This window comes from Vanellus vanellus, assembly GCF_965231255.1.
Source record: "Vanellus vanellus genome assembly, chromosome: Z".
NCBI classification, from domain to species: Eukaryota; Metazoa; Chordata; class Aves; order Charadriiformes; family Charadriidae; genus Vanellus; species Vanellus vanellus.
The window spans coordinates 10,308,462-10,322,247 of NC_138908.1; the positions used below are offsets into that span (position 1 = coordinate 10,308,462).

At 42.3% G+C, this 13,786-nt stretch overlaps 1 protein-coding gene across 1 annotated transcript in view; it reads left to right on the forward strand.

Annotated features, from left to right (window-relative positions):
* Nucleotides 1–13,786, forward strand: part of LOC309683638 (PALM2-AKAP2 fusion protein-like) — a gene marked incomplete at its 5' end in the record, with an annotated part of 112,701 nt that overhangs the window by 13,333 nt on the left and 85,582 nt on the right. The gene's annotated exons all lie outside the window — the stretch shown is intronic.

Genomic DNA, 13,786 nt, shown 5'->3' on the forward strand with positions numbered 1-13,786 from the left:
AACACGACCTGCCCTTGCCCTCGCCCACCCCGCGAGGTGCGCGCGGCAGCCCCGCGCCCGCGGGAACCCCCACGCGTGCCCATTCCCCTGGGGCGGGAGGGGCTCACGGCGCGGGGGGTGCGGGGGGTGCTGGACCGGGGAGGGGGGGGGCGGGAAGAGAAAGCCAGGTCTGTGCCCGCATGCCCCCCGACGTCCGCAGGTGGAGGGGCGGCTCTTCCCCCGCCCGGCTGCGGTTTGGAGGACGGGGGACGTGTGTGTGTGTGGGGGGGGGTGTCTCTGCAGCCCTCCCTGGGGGGCGGCCGCGGTGCGCGGGAGCCGAGCGGGCTGGGGAGAGCGGGGAGGGCAGAGAGCCGGGGTGGCGGCGTGGAGGGGGTTTGGTGAGATCCTGAGAAACCCGTGACGTAATTATTTTTTAATCAGCATGTTTTTTTCATGGCCATCTCAATTTTTCCTGGACTCCCCTTTTTGAACTGAAAATCTCCCGCAGCTTTGTTCCGAGTCTTTCTATTTTTAGATCCCTCGGTAATAGTGAAGCATGAGTTTTAAATATTTTATTTATTTTTATTTGGCTTCCACTAGGACCACTGCAGTGTAAACTTCTCAAACATCGCTGTCTCTTCCTAAAAAGTTATTGAAATTATTACTGAGGTGGGCAGGCAGGTAGCTACTGTGGATATCAATGTTTGAGTTCCTGATAACATTAATGATTAGCCATAAAGAGCAGTCATCATAATGAAGTTTGGATTTTATCTTAAGGTGTATCGCCCATCAGCTCCCAGAAGATGTCCATTAGGGCAGTAAGCACCAGCCTAACGTTAGGAGAGATAGAGCAGATCCCCCAGTTGTGATTTTACCACTGAAATAAACATGTTGTTTTATTTTGAGCTGTGATTAACAGTTCAACGTTGTAATGATATCCTCCGATTCTAGTATTGTCTCATAGCTCTGGTATGTCAATTTGTATTCATGCTGTGTAAGTGTTTTGCAGAGGTTTTGCGTATCTGACAGGGATTTATTTCACTTTCACAATTATATTTTCTGGTCTCACCAACCTGAGGAATCCAAGGAAGGTATATATACATCAGTATCTGGGGTAGTGCATGACTTTCCTAAGAAGTCCAAGTTATTTCATATATTTTTAGCTCATAGCTTTTGTGTCCCTGTACACAGCAGAGGATGAAGTTATAGCTGAAATTGTATTCATTGAAGCGTATTCATTGTCAGTACTTCTGACCGGTCAGTACTGAATGGTTTTTATTCGGTTTATCTTCATTTTCTATCTGAACGCTAGTCCATTTGCTGCCCTTTGATAGCCTCTGCCAAAGTAAGTTTGCACAAGTCTGAAACGTTACATACAGATATCGGCTTTAGATATTGATAACATTGTTTTTCACATTAGTTTTCAAGCACCTGTCCAAAGAGTAGAGGTCCCAGGTGAGCTCTTAAGTAAATTAAGCTATATTTATAGATATCTTACAATAGTGCCAGTAATGTCTTATAACAGTGCTGATAAGGAGTTGCTTTTGTAGCAGCTGATGGTTATTTTCCTTTTCTGGATGTGCAGCTCCTGTACTAAGGGATGGGTGCGTATCTTCCCAGTCCTTTTAAATTACTTAGAACTGCTGTTGACTTCAGCCAGTGTTTTGGCTAAGTGAAGAACACAGGATCCCATGGCTTACAGCATGAAAAGTATACCCAGCAGAATCCTGAGCAGTTTGATGTATACTTTGATCATGGGATAAGTTGATTCATGCCTGATTTGTCTTGTCTAAGCTGCAAAACTCACTTTTGCTACTGGAAACACCTGCTGATTTAGCAAGCACTGTTGATACTGCATTTATAGCAAGACATGAAGAGCTACATAATGCAACATCTAGAACTGTCCCTATTATTACCATTCACAGCGTGATTTTTCTCTCGTCAACATGCTGCAGTACTGATTCTCGGGCAGTTCTCACTTCAACTGACTGGCAGTTGGTTCATTCGTGGTTGTGGGGTAAACAGGTTTGTTCAAGCTGCCAAAATTCTCCCTCCCCCCCCGCTTTAAAAAAATTAAAAGCTTTTGTCTCTCCTGGCTGTCTGTGCTGAAGGGGCACATTGTTGTTGTCACGTGCACCCTGTTGTTTGGCTGCTTAAAGCCCCTCTTAAATCCTGTGTTACTTTGATACAACTTTTCATTGCTTGCTTCCCATTTCTAGGCTGATTCTTTGTATTTGTTTCAATCCCAAAAGTTAACGAAGGTACCCTAGCAAAATCTTGGACTCACAATTCGTGGAGGAAAAGTCCTTTCCAATGCTCCCACCCACTAGGAGCAAGTCCGTTGAGCCAGTATGGATAGTCTTGGCATTCAGATTACCTGTGAAAAAAAAATTGGCCTGCTCATTTATGATGATGCTTACTTACCTGAGTATTACGTTTGTCCTGTAGAGGGATATTCTTTAATTGACTGCTGACCTAGATGACTAGAGTACAGCTCTATAAAATTAAGTTTAATTATGAAATATAACAGCAGCACTGAATGAATGCCAGCAAATGCAATTATATCTATAATTTATGTAATTCTTTTTGAGCCATATGCCAAAATGGTACTCTTTTTCTTCTGCATCTCCAAAATTTTAAGATATTTCTGCTTAAATAATTGTAAGACTCTGGGTTGCATTGGTCTGGTAAATTAGTATTCTACATCAGTCTGTTTCACCCTTGTGAAGGATAAATACTAATTACTTGTGACAAGATGAATGCAGTTGAGCATGCAGTTGAGTATGAAGTCTCCTATCTGCAATTCTTCTGGTGCTAAGAATATACTTCACGGTAAAGCTTGAGGGAAGGGGACCTGGAGAATGATTCTGTGGTTTAGCTGTGAATGAGGAAGCAAACCTTGCAGTCTTCCTCTATCCTGGGGTAGGTCAATTAGAGTTGGTTTTCATCTCAGCCATCTGAAAATATGATGTCCGGTTTGAGTTGGTAATGTAAACTACCTCTGTTGTCCAAGAAATGTGGAAGGTACTTCCAGAGAGTGAGTCATCTAATATATCTCAGATTGGGAAGGTTTTTTAAAATAGCCTAATGGTAAGGTGTCATAGTAGCCATCATGGTTGACTGCAAGAATCTAGATGTTGACTAAGATGGCATCTCAGGGCCCTTCCAATACTGTTTTCTGTGATCAAGTGAGAATCATGGTAAATCAGTGCTGAAATGTGCACAAAGCTTTAAAAAGGATGCATTGCATACAGTAACTTTAAGAGACCACAAACGTATCTCACTCCTTCCTCAAAAACAAGTCTCAATCCTCAGTGCAGAAGTTTCCCGGCTGTAAAATGGAACTCTTGTTTCATATTCACAATACTTGGTTGTTCTGGTATTATGGCAACGTGAACAAAAAAGAGGATACATTTTTCATATTAAAATTCTGCGTTAGCAATAAAAATTATGGGCTTATTTTTGGTCATGAACAATCTTCAGTAATCCATTACAACTGTAAATCATGCCATCCTTAATTTTAAAAAGAGATCCTTTGACTTAAGTTTATAATTAATGAAAGTTCGTGTTTCACTTTTTGTTTATTTGATGACAGTAAGATACAGGGTTTACAGGAGAAAGCAGAACTGTGCCTTTAGAGTAACTCATCAGAAATGTGGTAAAAATACTTAGGTGTAACAAGACTCAAGTGTTACATCACTTGATGTGACACTTACATGTATTATATTGCAAAAGTAAGAATTTTCGGTACATATTGTTTAGCAGAGAGAATGATTTCTTTAATCCCTTATTAATAACAGAGGAAACAATAATGTATTTAAAATAGAGCAAATTCCCTTCAAAACATATGTACATCTTCAGAAAGGATAGGAATATTACTTAAGAAGAGCTGTGTAAGAGCTTGGGAAAAGTTTGGTGTGTGCTACTGAATCAAAAAAATGTGTCCTGTTAATTTTAGAAATTTCTTTCCAGCTTTATCGAATTGACTAAAGAAATGAATCACGATCCAGGGGAAAAGGATCCTTTCAAAGATCTGGATTTTTTTTCAAGAATCTGTTGGTTCCCCTCATGTCTTTTGTGGCTTTGGGCACTGTATTTTCCCTCTTCTTCCATTTTCTCAGTGTTAAAAAGGAAAAAGAACAGAAAACTTTGTGTAAATTGCTAAATTCACATCACTGTATGTACTTTGGAAGGATTCTTCATGTTTTACCAGACTTTTTCTCCGTGATTTTGTATTGCTTTATGTAGCATCTGTTTGTATAATGTACGCATGAATCAGGAAAACTTTTTAAGGATGTAGTGGGTGTAGTACTACTAGTAAAAGGTAGCTTATGTCTGTGTCATTTATTCCCTTTCTAGCAGCTAACTTTTACCAGTTTACTAAAGTAGTGAGAAAAACTATATCCTGCCTTGATAATAGCAAAATACCTTTAAACTGGTGACACGTTAGGATTGTACTGACTTAAATAGAACAAAATAAAAAAAAAACAATAAACAACCAAAATCACAAGCACCCCTGCCTCAATCACTGAGTAACTTAGTAAGTATGACAGTTCTGTTTACTGAGCCCGGGTGCAGATGCACTTGAGGACGTAAGTACTTTCCTTCCTAACAGTTCTTCTCAGGGCCCGCTATTTGACATCACAGCTGTTATTTTTTATCTCGTAAATCCAAGAATTCAAGTGGACATATTGTGCCTCATTATTTGGGGCAGCGGCACTGACATTGTTTGAGTTGAGCTTAATAACAGCCATTTTTTCCCCAGTACTCCAGGGAAAAATACAGCTCCATCTGTATACATGGTTGGAGTGCCCTATTTCTGTGTCTCGTTAAATGTGGGGCAAGTTTAGTAGTGCCAGTTGAGAATAATTCCCCAACAGGATTGCTAATACACAACCCAGATCCACCCATCTTTGAAAAAAACTACACTTTTAAGAAGTTCCTTTTTTTTTTTTTTTTAATAACTCTTCTTGGGCAGGCTTCAGAAAGACATTAGACCAGAAATAGGAACCAGCTGAAATGTACACTTGTATTAGCATCCTCCACCAAACCCCACTGTTAATCTAATTAAATCTGTATAAATCTATTAATAAAGATTGCAGTTTTGCCACAAGTAAAGAAGCAAAGATTATTTTTGTTAAAGTAGGTGAGGTTTAACCAGCAGTTTTTGTACAAACCTTTTGGCTCTCTAGTTTTGTTCTATTAGGAATTTATCACTGTGCATCTGTAGCTTTGTAAGAAAGACAATGTGAAGCCAATCTCAAACCTTTAAATATTATTCTATCAACTTTCCTCATAAATAGGTCATTTTATTTCCAATTTTAGAGTTCCCCATTAGCTGCCACTGTGCCCCAAGAGTGAGTGCAAGAAAAGGTTTTTGCTGGTGATGCTCTTGAGAACCCACACATTGGGTTCTTCTTTCAATAAACTCACAGAGTCACTTAACCTGATTTTAAAACCATTAAAGTACATGCAAGGGCAAGAGACCATTGTGGTTTGTGCCGTGGTTTGACGTTCCAGCTGTCCCTATGTTTTCAAGATGCGTTTTACTGGCACAGCTTCTTCTCACCGAGGAGAGGAGGACTGTGGTCTGCCAGTCCCAAGGATGGGCTGGAGGAACAGGTGTGTGAGGAGGAAATGCAACCACAAGAGTTCAGATGCATTCAGGTCTCCACATGGTATTGTTTTGACTGTTCATAGCCCGCGACTGGGACAGGGGCACACTGGGGCAGATTCCCACCCAGCGTTGTTCTGATGCGGCTTGGCTCAGCTCAGCAGAGCTGTGAGACTGATCCAGTCCTTCATTGCTCCTTGCTGCTGGTTGCAATCAAGAAGAAAAACTCAACCAAAGTTGTAGTCTGATTCTTTTCTTTGTCCTTTCTGTGCATATTTTCAGTATTTTCATAGAGTCATAGAATCACTTAGGTTGGAAAAGACCCTTAAGATCATCAAGTCCAACCATTAGACTACTTAAAGTGATTCTATATTTTTCTGTGGTGAAAGCAGTGGATATACTGAATATACTAAAACTGGCTTCATCAAACCAACTGTTTTGGTCATTTAGTCAGATCTAAAGAGTGGCATAAAGGAACCCGTGCTGTCTTTAGATGCTGTTGTTTCACCTGACAGGCGCGTGAGTCCGTCCTGCATCCATTTGATGCTCCCAGTCTCTGTGACGCTTCCCATCACTGTCTTTGGGCTGCCTGTAGTTTGTACTTTCACTTATACTCTTCTGGTTCGATTCCTGTCTTTGTTTAATTTAGAAATGTCAAACAAAGACTTATTAGCTTCTTTCACATATCTTCTTGCCAATGCAAGCTTGTTCTTCCTCTCTGATTCTCGAGTCTGTGTGAGTCCCCCCTGGTGAACAGCAGCTCTGAGGAAGCAGAGCAGCACTTTTGGGGAGTTTTTTGGAATTTGGGTTGTTCCACCTGAAATGCTTTAAAAGAGGAGCCAGCATAGACTGCAGAAGTGCCCGTTTGCTTTCGGAAAATGAGGCCTTTTAACAGTGTTTTTGATGGGCACTCTCAACACCCCTATCCTGTTGTCTGTTTGGGGTGATATATCTGTAAGGCCAAGATTTATGCTCATCATGGTGTATAAAATGTGTTTATCAACTTGGTTAATGAGAACAGAATTGGCATGGTACAGCAGATCATAATGCGTATTGACAAAGATTTCTAGGGAATAGTCCTCACTTTGGATTAAAAATACCTTTTAATTAGTTGGCATTTTTGACCAGGATATATTTTAAGCCCTTAAACTTCTTGAAAATCTTTTTCCATCTAATTAATTTAGAGATAGCAATGGGGAGCTCAGGTAATTTTGAAATTTCTAGGAGGATCAGCCTTGGGGAAAAAATTTCACATTTGGAGTTGTCGATAGAAAGCTGACAACAGTTACTAGCATATTTAGAGTCCTGGAGCCAGTTTGTGAAAGCACTAGCACATAAGCAGGACTTCCCAGAATTTGGCTTTGAGTGGCAGCTTATTCAACAGAGGTTTTGCTGCTTTGTTGGAGCTGGGTGAAGGTACAGTGGCCAATGTCATGGTTGGATCCCAAGTAGTGTTTGGCAATTGAGCCAAACTGGGACTGACTGGTACATAAACCAGTCTTTCAGAATTAGCTGTGCTGAAAAGCAGAGCCTGCAATAGAATTATTGTTTCTTGTAGAGGGGTTTCTTGCTCGTGTCTTTTTTCAGATGTCATCAGATGCCTTCTGCTCTGAATAAAATGTTTTTAGGCTCTTCTGCCTCTCATTCATTCCCCAGACCTCTCCATAATTCATGGCTTTCATCTGTATAGCAGCAAATATTTGACAGCAAAAATTCTTTGTTCTTCTCTGCTCCTTGTGGGATATGTGGGAAACCCAGAAGTTCAGCTCTCGGGCATGTCTTGCCTACTGTTCTTGTTGACTCTGGCAAGTCAGTGCATCCTGCTGGCCTGGGTAAAGGACGTGACTTCTCTGTGACGGGCTGGATAGGGTTTGTGTTGAACCATCTGCTGCTGGAAACCTGTTTTATTTCTGGAAGAAAATGATGATAGGACTGTTCTCTTGTGTGCTCCAAGACTCTGGATTATCGCAAGCTTTTTGAAGGGAAATCAGGCCAACACCCTATGTTCTCTGCAGTGTGAACTGTCAAAAAAAGGGACTTTCCAGGACAGCCCAAGAGGATATTGCCAACTGATCACCAACTGCCTGGGATGTAGATCTGTGGGGGCAGAGGAGCATGTTCATGGTATTTTTTAAGCATTTCTCTTTCCACGCCTGTGGGACATGTTTCTGCAGCACAGAAAATAAAACTGGGATCCTGCAGGTGCAGATGTTCCAGTGGGTGTGTCTGTCATCATGTTAGGCACTGGTAAGCAACCCAGAGGCAACCCCCCCCAAAATATGTAAAAATGTCTTTTCGTGTCAACAAATCAGTTTTTTTTTTTAAAAATAGTGGTGAGTGTGGAAGAAGGAGAGTGAGAGGAGGTTGCTTATGCCAGTGTTCATTAAGCTGAGAGACAGATGGCGTTTAAAGCAGCGGCCGAGTTGCATTGGCCAGAAGTATTCATCTGCAGATGCAGAGAATCTGAGATAATTAAAGACTGAAGCACTTCCGCTAACGTAACATGTGCTGCCTTTGCCTTCATGTTAGCCTTGTGACACATGGACAGCACACACGCTACGGTGCAGTGTCTCTGGAGGACGGTGGGGTCGGGCTCAGGTTGTGCCCCCCTCTCAGTTTCATGGCAGGGATTGACTCTTCAGCGCTTCACTCCTTGCAGACTCTTACACTTCTGCAGAAAAGGCACGAAACGTCAGACCAGAGGTCTCTGCTCACACCTTTTCTTAGAGGGCAGCTGCTGGTCCAGACTGGGGGAGTGAGCAGTGAACATCTGACCACCAAAATGCCAAGTTGCCCCTGCGGGTGCTCTGCCGGCTCTTTTGGCTATGCATTCCTAGGTGGTGAGGACCTGTGAGTTTAGTAGGTGTGTAGCAGCAATGCACAGTGGGACAGCCGTGTTTTATGGATGGGGACTGACTCTGTAGTTAACAGTCCTGCACGTACATGTGTGCTTTGCTCAACATCCCACTGGCATCAGCCGTCTGTCAGAGTGCAGCTGCATTGGGAAATGCATCATGCCATTTAAATCTTCTTTCTAGCTGGTGGATCTAATGAATACTTTAATTTCCTTGGGAGACAGAAAGGAGGGGGAGAAATAAAAAAAGACACACTGCAGGGCTTGCAGTTCCTATTGTGGCAAATGTGAGTTTGAAACAGGATACATTAATTTTTTAAAGTAGAAAAGGCGACCCACTTTCACGGCAAGAAGACTTAACTTTGCTAGGCGTGATGCCAGGATTTTGTAGTGACTTGATGGTGTCATTCCTCAAGAACGTGGTGGTGCGCTCCAGCACCAGAGGAAACCCATTGTGGAGCGTCACGCTGACAAAATTGCTCAGGCTCCTCCTAGTCAGGACCTTGAGCATTTTAAGTAGCTGGGCAATATGGAAACAGGCCTCTGCTGCTTTGTTGCTTTTCAGGTTTGGGACTAGATGCCGGGTGGTAGGATTAGCTCTGGGTTGGTGAAACAGATGTTGTGTGTGTGTTCTGTTGCTGGACATCAGTGAGCTGCAAAACAGCAAATGGTAATAATTCATGCTGTAGAAGAGTATTCAAAGTTTACTTTTCCTAGTAAATTCAGATTTACTTGGATTATATGAGATTGATACGGAGTTCACTATAGATGTAAAATTATCCACAGGAAATAAAGGTCTCATAAGCTGTTCAAAACCAAACTCTTCTTCACCTTACAAGAAGCCTTGTAAGGAATGAGAAAAGTCCTCTCTTATTTAACTAAAGAGCAGCTTCACTGATAACAAGTTTTGGCTTGTTAACTGTCTTTTTTTTTTTTTTTTAAATCTTTAAAGTTTCAGAACATTTCCTGGGTTGAAGAGTTAAAAAATAACAAACCCATTTAGATTTACAGTGTATTGTAAAGATCAGAAGAGTCTGAAATAATGACTTCTCTGGAGCCTTTGTTGTTCTTGCTGTTCAAATGATGAGGTTTATACTCTTCTCTGAAAAGCTCTGATAAAAGCCACCCCTATTCCAAAACACCAAATCGTTCAAACCCAAAGACCCAAGCTTTCAGTAACGCAATGGGTATGGTTTGGCAAGAGAAGCCCCTATGATTTTCCTCTCTGCTAACACACAGATAACAGAGAAATATGTTATTAGTCTCCCTCAGTATTTCCTTCAGTCTGTGACAGTGTTGCCAGAGTTTCTTTGGTTTGGCTGTTACAAAGATAACAAAAAAAACACATTGTCCTTGGAGTTGCAGGGCAGGGTCCTACTTCTCCTGAAGTCTGTGATGGGAATGAGGTGTGGAGATGGGGGGGTAAAGTCACTCCCCCGGGGCAGGCGACTGTCCAGGGGAGTCGGCTTGGCCAGGGCAATGCTGTTGGCTCGTATCCTTCATCAGCGGGAGCAGGCAGCCCTTGGAGAGGCATATTTTCCAGTCTGGGTCATCTTTGCACTGTCTCCCCTTTCCTTCCCGAACACCAGTGTCCCCAGTGTCTTGTTCTGCAGGGCAAGCTGTCCCCTCCCTCCGCCTTTAACCTATTTCTGGTCTTGAGGCCACCTCAAAACTTTTCTTCTTTCAGAGTTTTTATGAGTTTCTCTTTGAAGCGTTTGCTGGCACTGGGTGTCACAGGCCTAAACAAGAGTAAAGTGTACGTATCCTACACCCTCCCCAGCTCTGGTCACTGGTTTATGTGAGGCTGAGAGGACGGTTGATTCGTTTTGTTCAGGGAAACACTCTGAGCGCGCAGTCGATACTGGAGGTTTCTTGCTCGCATAAGCTGCGTGTTTGAAAAGTAACACGGTATGTGACAGGAGCAGGAGGAGAACCCATGAGAAGGTTATCAGCTGAACCAAATTCTGCTGCCAGCTGTGCACCAGCAAGTGTCCGTACTGCCCAGCTGCTGGAGAGTTAATACAGATCTGGTGGTGTGGCAGAGAACAGATTTTCACCCTTGTCACTGTGAATGGTCCTTCAGTCTGATTCACCGCAGAGTTATTCATGTTGTACCTTAGACCAGCTTGACTGAATTACATTTTTGCTCCTGAGATATTGCCGACATTTACAAAAGCCTTCCTGGAATGCAATTACCAGGCAAGTCTTTTCACTTTGCTGGTTCCGTATCTGCGCTTTCAACATCAGATATGTATACATGGCATGCATAACACTCACCCAGAACATGAAGGCAGGAGGAGACCTTGAAGTCTTGACCTTACTCCTGCTCTCTTCCCACAGTGCTCCTTCCCCTTACAAAAGGCGGACCAGGAGCAGTGCCCTGGCTTTGGGGAGGAAAGTCTCAGGATCTCGCCTGACACACGCTTCTGCAGGGGTTAACGCAAACAGCCAAAAAGCACAATTCATCCCTGCCTGTTTTCTTCTAGAGTGTTCTTTCTCTGAGACAGCTGTGAGTTGCTGCATTACCGTTGATAATTTCAAAGAAAGAGCAGAGCTTTCCAAGCGAGAGCAGCCGTTGGCTTTTTCACCATCAGTGGAAGTTACCAAGAGAAGCTGCATCAGAAATAGCTTTTCACTAGATAAAACCTCTTAAAGGAAATTAGTGAGAGTAAAGATTTAATTTTTGTTCTTAAATTCTTGCTCTTGCACATTGTAGTATTGTTGCTGCAAGCCAAACAATTTATTCACAGCACCCTTCAACAACCAAAATTAGGAGGCTGTTTAGGAATCCCTGTTAGTCCAAGCTCATAGTGGGAACGCTGCCCATGTGCTCTTATTTTCTTCTTCCTTGCGGTGGTAAATTTGGCACTGTCAGATTGGAGTAACCTCTTGATACTCGCTACTTTTCTTAATGTTTTTTGGTGAAGTCACATATGCCTTTTCTCACCTTTAAGTCCAAATTGCTCTGGTCATGTGTTTATATATTGCCTGGATCTTTTGTGAGCCTTGTGTGGGCACTTTTACTGAGGTCAGTGGGATTTCTGATTTCTTATGTGACCATGCTTTTTGCCTCTCCTTTGCCTGTCATATGTATGTAGCTTTTTTTTTTTTCCTTTGTAAAATTAAGTCAACCTGCTGGGATCAAACTCGTTGCATAGAAGGAAAAAATGTGAGGTGTTTCCTGCAAACAATTGATGACAAACTCATTGTACTAAAGCTTGTTGAAAAGGAACTTTTTTTTTTTTGAAGGTGAGAAGAAAGGAATTTCCTCCTCCACCCTTGTGTTGTTGAGCTGTAAACTGATATTGTTGAGAGGGAAAACAGTAGCAAGGCTTTAGTTTTCCTCAGGATATTATTGTGTGATTTTAGTGACAACTTTTAAAGATACAACTGTCACTCTAAACATTTCAGCAATTCCATTCAGAATTGAAAATTTTGTTCTTTGCTGGTTTTTAATTTAAAGCATAGTCAATTCAGTTAATTTCCACAAAAGACATGCCCTTCTGAAGATTTAGAGATTCCTCTGGCTAATTTTATAGTTCAATGAGAATGAAATCTTTTTTACTGTGCTCTTTATGAAGCAGTTTGATAATTATTCCAGCAGATAACTGAGGTTTTTTGAGATAACTGAAGCCACGCAGAGTACAGACTTGTGTTTTTTTCTGAGAAGTATGACTACAACTTGGTTTTGTCAGTCAGTAGCAATTACATATTTAGCATTTTGGCTTCTTAACCGAGTAAAGCGTTGTTGGTGTCTGTGCCCAGAAGTTCATTCCTAGTCCAGCCTGACTCCCGTCGAGGGAATGGGAAAATGCTCTTTAAGTGTGGTAGCGAGGTGGGGTATATTCCATTTCTGTATTTATCAGGCAAGATGCCTAAACTGAGGTTTGACACTAGACTTTTTTAGCTTTTGTTGAAGTTACTTTTATTGAAGCACACACTCAGCAGCCGGGTCTGAATCCTATGATGTCCTGTGCATTTATTTTACTTTCTCAGACTGTGAGTAGGCCCACCATCCCACCTTTTCCTGTTTTCCTTGGTACCCGAGGGATTTCCCATAGACAGAAGCTGTTGCAGGAATGCAGAGCCCAAGCTCTTGTTCTGACATTTCTCTCAAAACTCAAATTGTCTTTAATTTATTTCCCTGATGGTCTAGTTCCTGTTACCACGCAAGTGAAATAGCAGGGATAGATTAATGCTGCTCTGAATGTTATTAATAGTTCATTGTTGCATCCTCAATTAAGATTGGAAATTGGATTTAAGTAATTATATAAACCCCTTGTAAGATACAGTTTCTGTCCCAAAATTCTAAGCAGACAAAATAGAGATTAAAGAAAGCAGGTACAGCTCGCTGCTCAGTAGACAGCATTGCTACCACAGGGCTGCCAAGTCCCAGCAAAGTACAAAATTGTCTTGTCTCTTTGCATACAAGTCCCAGTAAAATTAAAACCTAAAACATTTTTTATTGGTTGTGATTGACAGGCTGAAGTTTCTATAAGTCGGTTTGACTCTAGTTAACGGGTCAGCTTCTCTTCCACGGATGAAGAGGAGAAGGATGTAAACTGTGGGGTAGGTTCTTAATTTGAGCTTCCTAGGTTAACTCTCACTGTTTCTGGACATAGTTTTAGAAGTCATAACTGTATCCTCCCTGCAGGACCAGCCGGTCAAAGAAGTTAGAAGGAGCCTTCAAAGGTTACCAGCTCTTTTTCCATTGCAGCAGGGCAGGATCAGGCGTATTGCTTATTGCTTATCCAGACTTTTGCACTGCTAGAACTGGGTGTTCCTTGGTCATAGGTGGAACAAATTGTAATAGTTTAAAACAGCTAGCGTTTTTGGTGGTTCTGGAGTTGTGTTACTCCACCCTGAAACTGTCATAAGATGAAGCCTGGGAAGTGGTTGGAGGAAAGAGCGAGGCAGAGGCAGGGCAAAAGGAAGCTCTCACGGTCTGAGGCTGGGATGATGTCAGGAAGAATAATTGTTTTGTGCTCTTAATTGCTAGCTTGAATCATGCAACCCCAGTTGACATGGGTGGGGAGGCAGTGAGAATGCGGTGTGCCACAGCTGCACTGACTCATGGGGCAGTAGTCACCTGCCCGATAGCTGATTTTTGGCTTACCATGGAAGGTGCAAGGGTGATATAAGCGGGTAGCATGGGCTGATCCAAAGCCCTTTCAATTTGTTAGGTTGGACCGTGGCTCAACCACCGTATGTGTCGATAATCGAAGCAGAATGGCAGTTCATGGCTCTGTCTCATTTGAGCGAAGCTGTGGTAGGGCAAGCTTTCAAATCTGCAGTAGCCTCTCTAGAGGCACATCGGATAACAGTGACTTAACAAGCCC